Source organism: Homarus americanus, unplaced genomic scaffold (assembly GCF_018991925.1).
Source record: "Homarus americanus isolate GMGI-L3 unplaced genomic scaffold, GMGI_Hamer_2.0 scaffold59931, whole genome shotgun sequence".
In the NCBI taxonomy this organism is placed as follows: Eukaryota; Metazoa; Arthropoda; class Malacostraca; order Decapoda; family Nephropidae; genus Homarus; species Homarus americanus.
Genome location: NW_024739367.1, coordinates 11,790 through 30,192, shown reverse-complemented (window position 1 = coordinate 30,192; position 18,403 = coordinate 11,790). Strand labels below are relative to the sequence as shown.

Here is an 18,403-nt window from a genome sequence, read left to right as displayed (position 1 = left end):
TCTGATTATAGTTGGAACATCCATTAAGTGATGGTGAAAGCTTCAACTGTCTTTGTTGTTAGTAAAACTACACGAGTGGCTTGTCCTTGGGGATAGCCAGATGTTTCCAAGTACTACTGAAATTAGATCATTTGGATGCCCGAACGTCAAATCGAATTTACCAACCGTATTGAAACACTTTTCTCACACACTGTACCGCCAACTCTGACCTGCACACACTACCCATGGGCAGCCAGCCTCTTTGTGGGGTGGCGAGTGAAACGAGCCTAAACATCTGGGAGTTCCGGGGGAGCTGTAAGCCCCCCCCCGGGAAAATATTGAAATTTGAACACTTCTTTGCAGAATTTGGAAGCCATATGCAGTTATATTGAGGAAATTAAAACATTGAGACATTTTTCATTAACTGTATATTTATTGATAGTGTACAAATTCCCAACACACACAAAAGTGAGACATGACTGGAGTCATTCGTGTGGTTTCAAGTCGACCAGCCCTGATATGTAGAGAGGCCCTGCTCACGAAAGAGGAACTTAAAAGTAGCCAAAGCTGACATTTTTTTAAACCAAAAGGAGATTCAGAGCCCAGTGACAGCAAACTCCCAGAGGATGACACAGTAGAGGTTCACTTTAGTGATTCGGATGACGAAACGAGGTCAGCTGAGATTAAGTAAATCGCCACCTACAGCAATGCAAGTACCGTAGTGGATACTCTCCTACAAACTGACGAGCCTAGCCGCATTCCAATGAGACGGGATTCGGCGACTTTCTCACGGGGGTGGGGGGGGGGTCGCCACCTGCGACGCTGGCATCCGGGTTTACTTCCGGTAGCCGAGTGTATGACCTCTCGGTCTCGCCGTTGAAATTCATTCTACCCTACGTTCCTGAACACGCCGCGTCTCGTCTCCTCTTCCAAGCACCAACTTCCCACCACCAGACTCTTTTGTATATAATATATTTTATAGAAGAAAACCACCATTAAGAGTTCCCTTTCTCCAACCTGTGACTGAAGCTTCGTCCGATTCATCTCAGTTGAATTATAAGAAACATTCTATGGAACCGGTGTCGAGTGATCCGGCTGACAGTTGATGATAAACCGATTGACTATTTACTAAATCATTCTCTTGATCTAAATTGTGAACAAGGTCACTTCTCAACAAGTGAAAAGGAAAGAGTTCGGTATGTGCCCAAATCCTTGTGTATTCTCCAAAAACTGGAGATGTATTTTGCGTTTAGCGACTGGAAAAACTGCCGGCGTACAGTTGCCGAACGTGAAAGTGGCAGAGAGCATCAAATTTCAGTTGGGGTGTGAGGGCAATTACAGCAAGGCGAATTCATTCCACTTTGGCTTTGCAACTACAATTGGAGAGAAAATAATGCAAAGAACGTCTATTGCGCATAGTTGAAACACTACAAATTTTAACATCGAGAGGTCTTCCTCTCAGAGGTAGTGATGAAAGAATAGGCTCTAGCAACAATGGCAATTACCTTGCAACTCCTGGCCAAATTGGACACTTTTCTTGCACAGCATCTGGTGCTGTGCAAACACTTCATATCTCTCAAAAACGATTTGTGACCAAATGGTCAATCAATTATCATAAGTGAAGTGAAACGAGACAAATATTAGTCAGTTAGTGTAGATTCCACACCGGATGTTAGTCATACTCACCAACTTACATTCATAGTTGAGCGATTTTTATAACTTCATAGACATATACATGACCATGGTGCACAGAGCATAGCCTCAACTATTGTACAGTTAATTACAGAAGTTCGTCTTGAGGGCAGAGTTATGACAATGCTGCCAATATGTCAGCCATTTACACTGCCAGAATAAAGGCTGGCATATTACGTCCCTTGTGCAGGTCACTCCTTGAACCTTGTAGGAACATCAGTTGCCTTGGGTCTCTTTCAAATTCCGGATTTTTGCAAACCTTATACAACTACTTCTCAACCTCCACATATAGTTGGGATCATCAGCTGCACTACCGGCTGAAGGGATTGTAGCGAAATCCCTTTCACAAACTGGCTGCAGTGTTTTTACATTACCTTGAGATAAAGTCAGCACTGGAGAACAAAATATGTTCCGACAGTAGCTTCAAGGTCAAGGCCTCATAAGACGAATGCAAGCATTTGAAACACCACTTCTTGCTGTAAAATAGTATCAAATCTTAACAAGGTTTAATGCAACCAGCTTATCACTTCAAAAAGTTCACACCCACCTTCTGTCAGTTGTGAAACTGTATGAGAGCTTGATCATCTTCGTCTCAGAAATGAGACGGGGTCAGTTGGATGAAATAGAAGATCAGGCCGAGCCTGTCTACAACGACAACAAAAAAGAGAAAACATTTCTTGGATGAATCAGTTGGCACTGAAACTCAACTTGATCCAAGGTGGACAATTTCTACACCATATTACGAATGAATAGAAATAAAGAAGCGGTTTACCTTAACGGAGTATGACACCATTGGCTGTCAGTACCTATTCCAGTGACCTGGAAGCATCTGTTCTAGAGGAGTTTTTGCAATTTAAAGACATTTTCTCTTCTGAATCTGACAAGTCAGTGACAAGCCTTTCCAGATGGTATGTTGACAACTGCCTTTCCAAACATTAGTAGTAGTAGTAGTATCTTCGGGGACACCACTGAAAGGTGGAGACGGCCCCTCGGAAACACGTGGGCTCGGCGTCGGTCGCCGAGACAGTCTCAAAGCCGTGGTTTAACACCAGAAGCAGTTTTTCTATTTCATTCATTTTATCCACAAATGTTTGGATGATCGTAATAAAAATGATACAACTTTTTCTTTAATTTTAAGATTTTTTTTTCTCTATCTACGATCATAAATCACCCATAGCGGGCAGGGCACGAAACATGAAGGAAATTACGGGGTAAAACAACGAAACTCTGATCGTGTGGCAGTGAAGAAATACATTATTTACCATAAATGTTCGGCCAATATTTCTTTCGTGACGTTGCACGTTCGCGTCTCGTCGTAAACCGTCAATTTGTGATTTCGGTCTCCGTATACATTAAAAGCAAACGACGGAGGCTCTCGGCGGGGGGAATATTACGGGACATAATAAAAGAAAAAAGCTGGCCGGAGACAATCTTTTATTCTCACTTTGGTAACACAAATTGAAAAGTTTTATTCACAACATATTTAATTTAGAGTTGACAATAAATATCTTGTGTTGAAGACTTAATATGATATGTACAGATCCTATCTATCATCCATAGTCTGGCAACAAATTGCTCAACATCGCGCCGTTACATTTTCTGACGACGGAGATGAAATATGCAAGACGTAACAACTCTTGGCTTAGATAAACAATGTCTCATAAATGAGATACAGGTATATCTAAAAATGAATGGCGCCAAATAACGATGATTTGGCACCGACCGTTACACTAATGACATGCACTTGACCAAACAAACATTGTCACATCATGTGACATTAAATATGTACAGTACAGTTTACAAAAGTTCATTTACTGTATATGCCAAAGATGGCACTATGGTGTGGTGCAGTTTGGAGCAATAATTTAAATCAACCATTTCTGTTCCTATAGTACATTAATATTTGGAGGAGGGAGTTGAAATATAGGTTCCACTTCAAAAATCCAAAATGTTTCAGATAACTGAACTTGTTGGCTAACTCAAGGTCATTATTAAAAACCCTAATATTTCATTAAGCACCAAATAAAATACTACATATATGACAACTATAAACTAATATATAATACTGCATGTACAGGTATAACAAACACACTAAACTAAGGAACTCAAAATATAATGTTAACAATAATACAGGCCGTCCGCAACTTACAACAGGGATAAGTTCCTGGACCCATACTTTAGGTTACATAACATAAAGTGCTGTTAAACAATGATGAAAATAATGACAGTTTAATTACAACTTTTTGAGGTGAATGTATTGGGATCCCGTTCGTAAGTGCGGGTGACGGCGAGTCGGAGGGTGTAACTCAGTGACCGACTACGAGAAAATGCCCCGGTGATGATATCTTAGCTTAGTGTGCTGAAACGCCATCATCTGGCAGCGCGGTAAATTTTTATAATCAATGCGATCACTTTTGGATGTTCACAGTTTGAGGATAAATGATGTTTGGATTTTTTTAAGTGCAACCTGTATATAACATTACTGTACAGTATATATTTCTGAGCAAGTACAACTCGTGAGGAGCCACAAACGTACTCTTGATGTATGCAAAACCTAATTTTAGATTACAGCATCCCTATATATACAGTATATCCGAAACAAAAATTGAGAATGCCAAAACAAATTACAATGTTATGAAATACATAGTGGATACTTGTTTAGTACAACTCACTAGCAGCAACAATATTGAAATAAAATATATACTGCACTGCGTAATTCCCTATCATTGCTAAGTGTTGCTTCAATGTGACCTCCAAAGTGTAAATAGTACACAGCCACATTCCATTGACAGAGCCAGGTCAGCAGAGCTTGACACAGTGATGGAGGCGTGATTAATCAAGGAGTGCCTATTTCTGCTCCTACTGTGAGAAAAACCCAGACAGTTTAACCAGATTTTGGAAATAAAAGTAGATTACAAAATGTGTAATGCAGATTTAGCGGTGACAAAATCATACCTAAAAGCTTGTACTGTGCTGTACCTCATAATAAAACACTCAATATTTTCATTTATATGTACACCTTTACATTTATCCCCCACAAATACCCTTTTAAAGCAAATTGACAACTTTTTAAGTGGTATCATGATTCTTACTAATTAAACATTCATCCACTTGAAATGCTAGGGCTAATTATATTGAAGATATTCTTAATATAAATCATTGTACCTCTGACGATACTCTGGAGAAGAGACCGGATGGCAAGAGCAAACTTCAACTCTCCGGATGACATCTCGGAGATGGTCGGAAGGAGCTGATCGTAAAGACGAACTCCTTCTGTTGACTCGGATAATATGCGAAACACCTGGAATAAGAAAAATTTTTTAAAAATAAGCATAATATATTTGTACATGTTCTAGGTATTCGGTTCTAACTACAGGGGCGAACAGAAACACTCGTAGAATTCTATTTTGCTGGTTGGTGTAGGTAGGTCACCACGAGGTCAGGTCTTATATAGCGGAGATAAGCGTGGCTTAATAGTTGACCTCCGTCGTCTAAGGCGGCGCTGGTTGACCTAGACCACGACGCATACGCTGGGGAATTCGCGGGGTCGGCTACTCTGCGACAAACAGCGTTTGTAGGGGAGGAATCCACTACGATACTCCCCCCTTCCCTCCAGGAGACTTGTTGTCTGCAGGGTTGCATGGCACATGCGAGGCAAAACGGCGGTGCATGCGAGACATAACGGCGAGGGCGTGAAAGACCCGGCCGCTAGGGGAGACAACTGTCTCGAGTCTAGACACACGAGATCTGTGGGAGAAAAAGGGTGTGGGGGGGCGATGAATGTTGTGCTTCTGTCGCTGCAGGGGCAGCGTCCTCATGATCACTGGGTCAGGGGCGACGTCAGGAGGAGGGTCTATAATAGGAGCAGGGTCTACAACAGCAGGTGGGAGTGCCGGAGGGAAAAAAACAACGGCGACGAATGCTGTGCTTCCCTCTCGGCAGGTACAGAGTCCTCAGATGCGCCTGCTGGGGTCGATAGGACGTGGTGCTTGGGGCAGGAAGAGGAGCTGGTGTCTGCTTAGAGTAGCAGAGCTGCTCTACGGTGTCTAACCTGAGGTGTAGAGACAGTACCTGTAGAGCCGATGAGAGCTGCCTCTGTGTGGATAAGCCAGTCTTCCATGTTGCTTGAAGACTGGGAGAGTGATCGGTTTCTCCTCCATCCTGTGTGAGTGCGAATCTCCGGGGTCACCATTTGTGGGGTTATGAGATATTGGTTGGAGAAAGGAAACTCACAATGTGCTCTCTCTATACATATTGTATTGGATGTACAGAGCAGCTTGGTGCTGGGAAGTGGCAGGTTGGTTACAAGCGTGATGTACAGAGATCTGGTTGGTGAGGGTGCTCAGAGGAGGACCAGCTTGTGGCTCGCCGACGGAAGCGAGGGCCGCCAGGCAGGAGCGGAGGAGGTGGTGTAGGTAGAAAGAGGTAGGTCACCACGAGATTAGGTCTTATATAGCGGAGGTAGCCCACTACAATACAACAAGACGGCACTCCCTACTCTATCAACAACCGAGCCCTCAGGCGACATGTAGCAGCTTCCATATGTCGCCAGGCACATTATCTAAGCGTGTGGGACATAACAAATGCATTGCCACATGCTGCTGGCTAGGCTAAATAAGTAGTATATATATATAAATGGAATACATAATATACATACAACATACACATATAACCCCCCCCCCTCTATACGCTCATAGCAAAGTCTTGAGCGGACCTTTTCTTTTGGATCCGTTCTGAGCGTCGAGGGACTTGATCACTGGGGAGGACACAGGACTCAACACTGGTGACGGGGTCAGCAGAAGGCGTTGTTACGGGGCGGAGAAAACGGCGGTTACCTCCACCACACGCGACCACTGGGTAACAGCACCTGGTAGTCCCGTGATCTACCGAGACCCATGACTACGCCCCCTTTGTCCTAACGTAGGGAGATAAGGTCCTGAACACGGACTTGGGTGCCGACACTCAACTTGGGGAGAGAACGGGCGTGGTAGTATTAGCGGGCGACGACGTCACGAACTCGTTCGGCGGCCGCAATCCTCTGTCTTAACCTGCCACTCCTTGGAGAAGGACTGAGCGTGAGCAGGGATACAAGACCTGGGCAGGGGAGCATCCGGTGTAGCTGGGTTGTTGCGGAGTTCGAAGAGACCCCGGTCGAAGGCCTCGCAGTTGAGGATATTCCCAGAAGTGGCCACTTTGAGGATGAGGTGCTTCAGGGATTTGACAACAGCCTCGGCGTGGCCGTTGGACTGCGGGTAATGGGACGGTGACAACACCTGCCGGACTCCCCGTCGCTCGATGAACGCAGCAAAGTCCCGGCTTGTGAACTGCAGCCCTCCGTCGGTGGAGGTGGGGGAGAGGAGGTGGGAGAGTGCAAGTAGGGGAGTGCAGGTGAGGGAGTGGAGGTGTGGGAGTGGAGGTGGGAGGAGTGCAAGTAGGGAAGTGGAGGTGGGGGAGTGGAGGTGGGGTAGTGGAGGTAGGGGAGTGGAGGTGGGGGAGTGGAGGTGAAGTGGAGGTGAAGTGGAGGTGGGGGAGAGTGGAGGTGGAGGGGAGTGGAGGTGGAGGGGAGTGGAGGTGGGGGGAGTAGAGGTGGGGGGGAGTGGAGGGGGGGAAGTACAGGAGGAGGTGGGGAAGTACAGGTGGAGGGGAGGGACCAAACGGGGTCACGGTACTTCGGACGGGAAGCACCTAATACTCGAAAAGCGTTACGAGGGACAGACCATCTACGTGTCGCATACACTCCCGGGTCCTTCTCGTACGGTATTTTGGTCTCCGTTAATGACGTTTCTTCGTCCGGTTGGGACACGTGACCTAGGTGCATCCTCCTACATTTAGTATTCACTTTTATCTTAAGAGCCATTCTTTTGACCTCTCCTGAACCTGACAGTCTGTTTGAGTCCCAATTTCCCTAAAGAACTTAAGTGTTGTCCCAAAATACTGGTACAGAGAAGTTAATATCGTATTGTCCCGGAGTACGATGATAACCACATAGTCATGATGAAGGTTGTACGACATGGTTGAGAAAATATCACTTATTAAATCAGAAAATATTTGACATCTTCAGGGTTGATTTCATACTGAAGGAATAAAGATGCTTTCATTATAGTACAGTAAACTCCCTCTAGCCCGGACTCGCTTAATCTAGATCCTCTTGAAAACCGGCCTGGGGTCCAGCACCGGACACAAGTATCCCCGACCAAAATCCAGATAGCACGGGGGAAAGTTGATGTAATCGGGGGTTCCAACTGTGGTGGCACAGAAGGGTAACCATGTCATTAGCAGTGACAACTGAAAAATCACACTTCTCATCCACTTAAATAACAAACAACAATTCATCTATGACAATACTCATTGCAGAATCAGTAGCTGTGACGTGTAATATTTTGTTATTTGATCACTAACATAAAATATGATACTATAGGTATACAAACAATTCACTTACTGGATTGTCTATTTACTGGAATTTGCATCTAAAAATTAAATTATTTACCTATTATACAGTACAGTACAGCATTGATTACTGTCAAAATAACAATATTTTGAAGTTGCACTGAATTCACATAAAATTTCCCACTTTTTCCAGCCTCCGTTAAAATTGTTTGCCATTTCCAGACCAGTAGACACCCTCATCATCCAACTGAGTACAATTTAATCAATGCATCACAACATGATTTCATGGATAGAATATTCTGCTGACAAACTTAAGTCATTTTCATTGAATTTTTAACAGACCACATGGACCAAGGTCTACCAGTGGATGTGTTGTACGGTCAGTCAAAAGGAACGAGTTTCTGACTCGACTGTCTCTCGTTTGATGCGGGTGTGCGGTTTCATTTTATTTGGGGTTCAACAAACTTTTGGACCATGGATGTATGTGCATTTCTCTAGGGCACTTGATAAAGTCTCACATCCACTACAAGCTGGCCAAGTTCTCATGTTGAACAAATATAAGGAAATACTACTTTACACAGACTGGTAGACCTATGGAATCAAGAACAGTACTGGACTACAAAAGAAACCTTGACAAAATTATCAAGAACAATGCAGGGATCTTACATAACCCACTGGTCTCCATCCCTTGGCATAGCCACCTCTATTGGGTGGCCATTAGATAAAAACAGACTCAAAGGAATACACGTGTAAAAAAACACAAGTGTTACCGCCACAGTAAGATAAACTAGAAGAGAACGGATATAGTGTTGACGACGAATTAGCCGAGGTGCTTCAATACGAAACGGATGGCCCTCGAGGGTAGTCCACCGATTTCTACGGGACAGACGACACGTCGGTTCGGACCACTAGACCCTAAGACGTGAGCGATCGTGAAGTATTAGAATCTGCCAAGAAACTCTAAATAACTTTAATAAGTATATTTATGTACTGTAATTTGATCTGATGTATCAACAGTTATAAAACGCGAGTTATATTTAAGATGTTAACAGGCTATGTACTGTACATAGGTTGTATTATTCATACTATGTATCCCGAGATAACAGCATTTGTTATATGAGAATTGTTCTTTGACCGAATTATGTGGTACCTGTCAACGTCGAGGGTTTATTTCTCCAGCGTCAAACCAATAACGCTCCTATGAGCGTTAACAGCAAGTACTGTACTGTATTAGAATAGGCTTATACACCTAACGAGAACATGTGAAATAACAGTTACTCACCTCCCACAGGTCAGCTGTGTTTCATCAGTTGTCATTGGTGCCGTCATAATATATGGGTCTGGACACTCAGTGGACAGTGTGTACAGTTGAGTCTGTACTGGTCATACCGAGATGTGTTGCTGGTCCTTCAAGCTTCCTGGAAATGTAACCAATAACTATATAACACACAACACTGTAAAACATTATAATGAGTAAAGGTGAAGGAGACCGTTAGCACCAGAACAAAAAAAAACTCATGGAATTGAACCCAAATTTTTGGAGATACTATTTGCATGATATTGAACACAAAAAATGGAAACAAAAATGAACAGGACCCAACACAACCTAACCTTACCAAAGAAACTTATTTAACCTAATCTAATTTCAGTCGGGGGTTCTGCATATTATGCAAAAAATAAAAAAATTAAATAAATAAATAAACTTTCTTTGATGGAAGCAACTTCCGGGGACGAGATATTTGCCGGTGTCCAAACGACTTTCTCAAACAGAAAAATCCCTTGTCCTCGGATTTCTTTTTTTCGGTTACCGGGAAAAGTTTCCCAGAGACTAAACAACACAGACAGACACTAGCCCACATCCCAGAATGTTTCTGGGTGCTGGGGAAAGATTTCCGGGAGTCTAAACTACCGGAGTCCGTATAAGCAGTTCTAATTATGTTAGAAATTCCATTTCTTTACTAGAATAATCCCGAATTGTTGATCTAAAAGCTTAGTTAAATAAATATAATTAAAAAACTACAAATCTTTGATACGGTGTTACAACGACGACGGGTATTTCCCAGTCACACTGAGCTGTGGGGGTCTCCTGTTACTGAACAGACATGATGCAATGTCAGGTGGAGGTAGGGTGGACGATGAGTGGTCTCAAAATACTGACCTTCTGATGCAATGTCAGGTCACCCACAGTTGGGTCTCATGACCTGACAATGTCTTGAATAAACACATAAGCTAAGGTGCTCCAGTGTTTCCCACTTACAGTACAGTACTGTATAAGACATCACCAATTCCCAACAAGTGGACAGGGCTTTGAAGTAGATGGAGAATGTGGGGTAAGATACTAAAAATAACAAACCTTTGAAAACCTGACCTAACCTTCCTTAATCTATAGAAAGGTTAAAAATCACTTTCAAGTTCATAGATCCCCTCCCCACCTGAACACGGAAAACTTCAACACATTAAACAACAACAATAAGGTGCTGTACGTGCTTTATAGTTTTAGGATTTTTATATAGGTCAGGTCAGGTCAGGTCAGGTTTTCAAAGGTTCGCGTATTGTTCTTTTTAGTATTTTACTCCACATTTTCCCTCTTTCAAACCCTTCTCCACTTTGAGCAACTACCGTAATATTATTGGTACTTTTATCGGCTAAAATACTCGAAAAATATAATACTGTACTCGCAATACATTGTCAATCCAAACTGTTATACAACCGAAAACAGATCCACCAATCCCGCCACATGCCCAGTCGGGCCCTCGGCAATCCTCGCCGCCACCTCCAGCTCATGCACAGGTACACCAAGTTGGTTCTATGGAAACAATCACTCTCCGTCTGGATCGCCACTCCAAGCAAATCAACCTTCTCTCAGCCCAACTCGACTTGTTTGTGAAAACAATTGCGACATTGCAGAAGCAACAACAACTCATTCTGGACACCCTGACCCAACAGGGGCGCACTTTGCAAGCCCTGATAACCCGCCTCCTTCCATCTCCCGAGATGGAGGATCCATCCCTCGCTCTCCCACTCCTCCCTCTCCATTTCTCTCAACAGAATTTGGTACCTCCTCTGGAGCCCTATCTAGCCCCTCCGACTCATCTCACACCGGAGGCCGTTCCCTCCTCTTCTTACAATGGACTTAGACCTCGCCCAGTTTGTGCTCTCCCATCAAGAAGATGTTGCTCTACTTCAGGAAACCATCACAGACGATGTTACTCCACTCCGCCTCTCTGGCTATTCTGTTTACACCCTCCCTCGTGGCCTCCTCACCCTTGTGCGTAACACCATTCCATCTGTTCGTCTCCCTTCACCTGACTCACATGGACCCCCGTCTGAATTACTTTCTGTCTCCCTTACTCTTGGTGACCTGACCCTTCGTGTAGTCAATGTTCATTTCAAGAGTGATTCTCTGGACCCCCAGGTTCTTCACGACCTCCATGATGGGGTTCCCACTATTGTTCTTGGCGACTTTAATGCCCGCCATCCCACTCTTACTCCGGATCATCCCACTCCATGTACCCTTAATGGATCACATCTCTCACAGTTTCTTAATGGGGATGATGATGTTCGCTTTCTTTGTCCTGACGATCCTACTCGCCTCCCCCATAGTTTCCTTGATGTTGGCTTACTATTGAACGGTCATACCTCCTTTCATCCTACCTTCTGCACCGAGCCTGCTCTGTATAGTGACCATCTTGCCGTTACTACCCATCTCAGGCTCTCCTTCTCTGCCCCGACATCAACTCCTTATCGATCCCCTCGCCTTCGTCTCACACAAGATGCTGTTCCTTCCTTTACCCAATACCTTTCTACCTGGGCGGATTCCTATGTTGTCCCTTGACTCTTACAGCGCTGATTTTGTTAATGCCGTGTATGACTCTGTCAATCGCGCTACCCCTCCCCGTCACCCAAGAAGTGCCACCAACTACTGGTATCGTATCCCTGCCATGAGACATCTCCGGCAGGTAACCCGTGATCTCCACTCTGCCATACGGAGGTCTCGGTCTCCAGAGGACTGGGAAGACTTCAAAAATTGGTGCTCCTTTGCAACTCAGGAGCGCCGTCGGATACGTGAGGCGGACTGGCTATCCTTCACGGGATCTCTATCGTTCCAGTCGTCACCCTCTTATGTATGGAATCGGATTAATGCTATACGGGGTACTCGACGGAGGCCTCCCTTGCCTGCTCTTTAATGGAGGACTGGGCACGAGCTTCCTCCCCTGAGGCCCGCATCGATGCGTCTGAGCCTGTTGTTCGTGCTGCTCTTACCTCCCCTGCCCTCACTGATCATCCCATCACACAGTTCGAGCTTGACAGTGCTCGTCGCTCTAGAAAAGACACCTCTCCTGGGGATGATCAGATAACCTACTCCGTCCTCAACGCCTGTACTAATATTCCTAACGGCCCCTTGCTTGCTCTCTACAATATGTCTTATGAACATGGGGTTCTCCCGTCCAACTGGAAAAAGTCACTATTATCCCCATCCCTACCTCCTGTGTTTGCAAGATGATGGAGAGGGTACTCCATCGTCGCCTTCTTCACACCATAGGCGGCTTCCACAACTCCCTCAATGGTTTCATTCAACATCGCAGCACAGCACACTCCATTGCTTCCTTTTATTGCAATCAGACTGCCCGCGTCTCCGTCTTCCTTGATATCAAGGGAGCCTTTGATACGGCTCAGCCTGCCCTCATTTTAGCTGAACTTGCACGGTTAAAGGGAGACTTCTACAATGGATCGCCTCTTACCTCACTGGACGTCAGGCCCGGGTTCGCGTTGAAGGCTCTATGTCTCCTGTTCAAGAAATGAACCTCGGCACCCCTCAAGGTGGAGTCCTGAGTCCCACCTTGTTTAACACTCTCGCACTCCATTGCATCACTCCCGTGGCCGACAGAAGTTGTCCACTCAGGATATGCCGACGATGTCCTCCTCCAAGCCCTTGATCTGGTCTCCAGAGAGTGTGATTCACTTGGTTTCCTTCTTTCAACTGCGAAAACAAAAGCCATGTGGCACGGTCGTGTTGTACCTCCACCCCTTTTCTTATCAGGAACGCCCTTGGACTGGGTTAATGAGACAAAATACCTGGGTGTGTATGTAACTCGCACACGTTGTCAGATCCCTGAAGTCCGCTATCTTCGAGACATAGGTTTTCGGCGTCTCGCTCCCCTCTCTACCATGTGCAGGGGTTCCCTTGGTGCCAGCATCCCTGTACTTCTCACCATGTACAAGTCTTTTGTCCGTTCCTGTGTCGACTACGCCGCCCCTGCCCTCGTCAACATTAGTCGGACTGCTGTCAACCGTCTCGAAGTTATCCAGAGGAAAGCTGCTCGTATCATCCTTGGGGCTCCTCAGTGGACACGCTCTACTTCTCTATATAACGAACTTGGTCTTTCCCCCTTACAGGATCGTGTCCAGGAGTTTTACCTAAAAACTGCCGTCTCCATTCTACGGGATCCTAGGGGCAACTATGTCCAAACCAACTTGACTACTGCTGTTCGAGACCGACCTCCATCTAGAAGACAGTGGCGAGGGTCACTCATCCGAGCCCTTCAGGAACATGACCTCCTGCCTGATATTGTTGTCACCCCTGCTGTTGGTTCGTCTCCTTCTCCCTGGCTGGATTTTCAACCTGAAGTGATTGCCCTCGGTGGACCGCTCCCGAAATCCCAGGTGAACCCTGTTATTCTCTGCAAATACCACCTCTCCAGGATCGCTCACTGGTCCCCAGGTAGGGTCGTCCTCTACACTGATGGTTCTGTTGACCCCGCTACAGGTAGGGCCGGGGCTGGTGTCTACATCTCCCGTCCTCATGCCCCTGAGCCTATCAAACTGTCTCTCAGAGTTTCTGACGGGGCATCCTCCACTCAGGCTGAACTAATAGCCCTCCTTGCTGCCCTTCTCGCTGAGGAAGAAGCAGATGGTTTCTGCCCCTTGCTTGTCTGCTGCGATTCCAGGTCTGCTGCTCTCGACGGGATCGCATTTGGATCTGGGGAAAATAAGGACCTCATCCTCCGAATACGAGGGTTAACATCCACACTTCAGGATGAAGGCCGTCCTGTGACATTCCTATGGATACCTAGTCATGTCGGTATCTTGGGGAATGAGGCAGCAGATGACCTTGCCAAGACTGGCTGCAACAAGGCCACACCTGACTACGTTGTTCCTCGAACACTCTTACAGATTAGGACCCAAATCCGCCGCAAACAGAGAGAAGCTCGGGAAGCAGCCATCCCCCTGGACTCCCCGCCCACATGGTACGATGTCCTCCGTAAACTTCCTGACTTCTCGTACGTCTACGGGAAAGGGTCGCGGAAGGGGGACGTGATTGCTGCCCGTATCATCATTGGGTATGACTTTGCTTGGGAGATTGGTATCCCCACATCCCCTGAGCAACGCTCTTGTGCGTTATGCAGAAGACCCGACAGCCGCACCCTTATTCACTACCTCCTAAGATGTCCCCACACACAACGCTTCCGTGACGCCTGCTGGACCACCACTCCCTGACGGAGACACGATGATCCTCCCAATACTGGCCAGATATTTTGTAAATAATATTAATTATGTGTTAAAGGAACATCCTTCCTTCCTTCCTTAGGCTTTAGTAAGCCCCTTTATAATATTTATACTGTATATACTTTTCACACTTGCCAGATGATTCTGGTGTCATTGTACAGGGGTACCTAGTGACAGCACTAGGATCCCGCTTCCTCTATCAAGGAATAAACAATTGAAATTGAAATTGAATTGATCCACCAATCACCTTTACATACAGCCTTCCATCACCAAGTATCGACAGGTAAAATTGCGAGCACGAGAACCAGGGTGGGGATCGCTGCATCTTCGGCCGACTGTACATTCAAAACCTACGACTTTAAGCCGCTTATTAGTCATACAATTTCTTTTTAAACTAATTATCATTTTATAGTCGACACTCGTAATTAGAGCAAATGTGCTAAAAAATTATTTAAAACTTAACCACTTACTGTATTGCAAAAAAATAATGCGTTGGCAATCTAGTCTTCAATATACGACTAATTTTGATTTTAACCCCAGGGGAATTATTTGTCATCTTGCCACCGCCGATAGTTTTTTTTTTTTTTTTAACGATAAAAATTCATACTACGCTCCCTTCCTGCAAGTCACAAAAATTATACGTGCTCACAATATCAACCCCCCCCTCCCAACTACTGTCACGCGACCATTCCATTGATTCTATAACTGCTATCATGCCATTATCCACACTCCCCTCGTTTCACGCTAATAAACCACGTTCTAACGCTTCCCTCACAATACGTACTGCACATCAACTAAAATATGTATTAACTAATCAATTATTATTGAAAAAGTACTTGTAATCGAGACAACACCATGTTTTGTATTCAACACTAAATTAAAAATATACTCTACAACAAGTACCACTCAACTCATGGCTCACCCATGTCAATATGGTTATTCATGTCAAATCCCTATCTTTTCCTCGCTAAGTAAACTCTCGACATCCATTATCACTTACCTGCTGCTGCTGCTGCAGTCTTTACTCCTCTTATATCTCCGGTCGCTGTCGGGAGAGTTATCTTCTTCGCCACTTTCTCTCTGATTTATGGCAACACTATATCCAATCTTAAAAACACAAACCAATATTGTTTACTACTTTACACACTGCATCTTTGATTCTTCTCAATGATTTTCAATATCCCACCACAACCATGTACACGCATAAATACATTTTTCTCAAATATTATAATATACACTGATTTCAAGTTGGTATCCAGACAACTTTAGCTCGAGTCAGGCCGAGAGAATATTTCAATCTCCAAGTTGTTACATCTAATTACATAATCTTCATGCTCTCGTGAATTCACTTTCCGTCACGAAATGTCAACACAATCCACTTAAAATTTTCGAATCACTTAGCACGATACAAACTCACATTAATTTTATTTCAAGTAAACTACCGTTTTCACCACAATATTATGAACACATTCAAAATCTCGCTAGTTAACCACGCTTCTTAAATAGGTTTCACAGGCCTCAAGTCAAATACATCTATGAATTGTACGACTTGTGTTAAAGACCTCAGAAAAACGTTTAAGAAAACCGTTCAAGTGCAGGAAACCAACAGCCGAACGAACAAATGTCTTGGCACAACTTTATATACAATTTTCTTTTCTTCTTCACAAACTGCATCTTCTAATGTAGCTATACACGAATTCTACCACCAGACACAAGGATCTGATTGTAACTGATGCATCCTTGCCGGTTCAACCTTTAAATACCCCACCTTGCCGCCGACTCGCTGCCGAACCGTCAAATTATTTGCTCTCTGCTCACCGAACCCGCTCATTCGAATAACTTCAAATTTTCAGCATTTTGTTCTTCACCTTGGCGTCATAGTACAAGGATACATTGAAAACTCTGGTGTAATCTTCAACATTATTCAAACAAAGTCCATTTCATGAAATATAGCCAAAGTTTCCCAGCTCAAAACTGCCAGATTCGTGCTTTCCGGGACCCCGAACTTCTTCTCCGGTAAACACCGTCACAACCAAACGAGGGAATTATCCGAGATAAACTGCTCTTGTGTATTTACACCATAGACATAAGTGGATCACAGAATTTGTGAAAAGCTAACGAACCAAAAAGTTATGATAGCAACTCACAGCCTACGGTGGCAGTATCGTAGTCAATAAAGTTTTCTTCCAAGATGGAAATAACAAGATACCCTACAGTCAGTCACTCACATCTCCATTCCTTGGTGAGAACTATCAACGGTGAATTTAATAAAGTCACGACCCGAGTAATGTTTTCCCATTACCGTCAAATACTTTACGTACAGTATATATTTATAACTTAATTATAACAATGTAAAACAAAAACATCGTGGTAACATTCTATACTGTGCCATTTTACGTGTACTAATCCACATGCTACTAAATGTTATATAATAATTCCTTGACATAAATGTACGCTATATTATCAGGTACCACCGGACGGAATACCCCCTCGTGTTCTGAGGGAGTGTGCTGACTGCTGAAGCCCTGGCCCCTGTGCTCGCCTTTGCCTCAAAACGAAAACTTTTCCTTCTTCTTGGAAGCATGCCTTGGTTCAGCCCATCCCGAAGAAGAGTGACCATTCTAATCCCTCTAACTATCGCCCCAACTTCATCCCTCTCTAAGATTTTCGAAACTATCTTGAACTCCCATTTTCTCCGTCACCTTGAACGCCTTTCTCTCTTGTCGGATCACCAGTATGGCTTTCGCCAGGCAAGATCTACTGGTGATCTGCTCTCCTATTGCACCCATCTGTGGTCATACTCTCTTAGGGATTATGGGGAAACTTTTGTCGTGGCCCTCGACATCTCCAAAGCATTTGACAGGGTATGGCACAAGTCTTTGCTATCTAAACTTCCCTCTTTTGGTTTCTCTCCCCCACTTTGTTCTCTCATCTCTAGCTTCCTTGAGAATCGATCCATGGCAGTTGTTGTCGAGGGATCGCTCTTTCTCTACCAATAGTGGCGTCCCACAGGGTTCTGTTCTTTCACCAACTCTCTTTCTTCTTTTTATCAATGATTTACTTCACACTACAACTAATTCTATCCATTCTTTCGCCGATGATTCTACTCTTCACTCTTCCTCACATTTTCCCCTTCCTCCTAACTCTCAAACTAGATCTGTTTCTAGAACTGATATCATTACTTCTATCAACGCGGATCTGTGCAGCATCTCTGAATGGGGAGATACAAACTTGGTTAAGTTCAATAGTAACAAAACTCAATATTTACCAATTACACTTTGTACTATAGGAACAGAAATGGTTGATTTAAACTATTGCTCCAAACTGCACCACACCCAAAATATATACCATAGTGCCATCTTTGACATATACAGTAAATGAACTTTTGTAAACTGTACTGTACATACTTAATGTCACATGATGTGGCAATGTTTGTTTGGTCAAGTGATGTATAGTGCATGTCATTAGTGTAACGGTCGGTGCCAAATCGTCGTTATTTGGCGCCATTCATTTTTAGATATACCTGTATCTCATTTATGAGACATTGTTTATCTAAGCCAAGAGTTGTTACGTCTTGCATATTTCATCTCCGTCGTCAGAAAATGTAACGGCGCGATGTTGAGCAATTTGTTGCCAGACTATGGATGATAGATAAGATCTGTCCATATCATATTAAGTCTTCAACACAAGATATTTATTGTCAACTCTAAATTAAATATGTTGTGAATAAAACTTTTCAATTTGGTCTTGTCTCGTGTCATGCCTTTATACAGGTGTGTTACCAAAGTCAGAATAAAAGATTGTCTCCGGCCAGCTTTTTTCTTTTATTATGTCCAGC

General features: G+C 44.2%; 1 long non-coding RNA gene across 2 annotated transcripts; it reads right to left on the bottom strand.

Moving 5' to 3' along the window:
- Positions 1-3,088: 3,088 nt before the first annotated feature.
- LOC121874522 lies at positions 3,089-17,059 on the bottom strand. Of its 2 annotated transcripts, XR_006090437.1 has the most exons (3): positions 15,566-17,059; positions 9,341-9,476; positions 3,089-4,972 (listed from the first exon to the last, which is right to left on the bottom strand). It is a non-coding gene; the product is annotated as an uncharacterized LOC121874522 (long non-coding RNA). The 2 variants fall into 2 exon arrangements; XR_006090436.1 differs by lacking the exon at positions 15,566-17,059 and having other exon boundaries at positions 9,341-10,260.
- Positions 17,060-18,403: the final 1,344 nt, after the last annotated feature.